Below are 700 nucleotides of genomic sequence, written 5' to 3'. Positions count from 1 at the left end.
GAAACGGAGAAGACAGAAGCAGAATTCCCCAGATTTTGGGCCTGGAACGGACGGACTAGAATACAACGCAGAACGGACGGTCTGATGAGCCGAAGACGAACCGAGCCAGCAAAAATCAAAGCCTGGTCCGGGGCTGACCAGTTCTGGTCAGCCGGACCAGGACCACGAGTCTCCTCAGTCCGCCAGCGGACTCCGAGCCGAACGCCCCTGACCAGCGCCGAAGAACTACTGGTCCGGAGCTGACCGTTCCAGGTCCGCCGGACCAGTACGCCGTTGCCCCTCCTTGGTCCGCCTCTCGCCTGCCCCGGTCCGCCGAGCCTAGCCCACTGAAGACCTGGTCCAGAGCTGACCAGGTTTGGTCAGCCGGACCAGGACCACTTTGCGTCGCTGCGCCTCTTCATTTACTCCCGGTCCGCCGGACCAACACCTGGTCCGGCTGACCGCGTGACCTGGAACTGATTTAGGTCTGATTTTTCGGACTTTTGAGGGAGAGCTCGATTTGGGAAAGAACAAGGGGCGATTTTCTCTCCTCCAGAAGACCTAGGGCCGAAATCTTGAAGGAGAAACAAGGAGTTTGCTTTGGTTTGAAGATTGAAGATCATATTGAGCATCTCTTTCTCTTTCTCTCTCTATGCTTCATCTTGTTGATTTTGTGTTTTTGAACAAGATGTGTGAGTAGTTTCTTGTTGTGGGATGAGGG

The sequence above is a fragment of the Tarenaya hassleriana genome, unplaced genomic scaffold, assembly GCF_000463585.1.
Source record: "Tarenaya hassleriana unplaced genomic scaffold, ASM46358v1 Cleome178, whole genome shotgun sequence".
Lineage (NCBI taxonomy): Eukaryota > Viridiplantae > Streptophyta > Magnoliopsida > Brassicales > Cleomaceae > Tarenaya > Tarenaya hassleriana.
Note: the sequence above shows the minus strand (reverse complement) of the source record.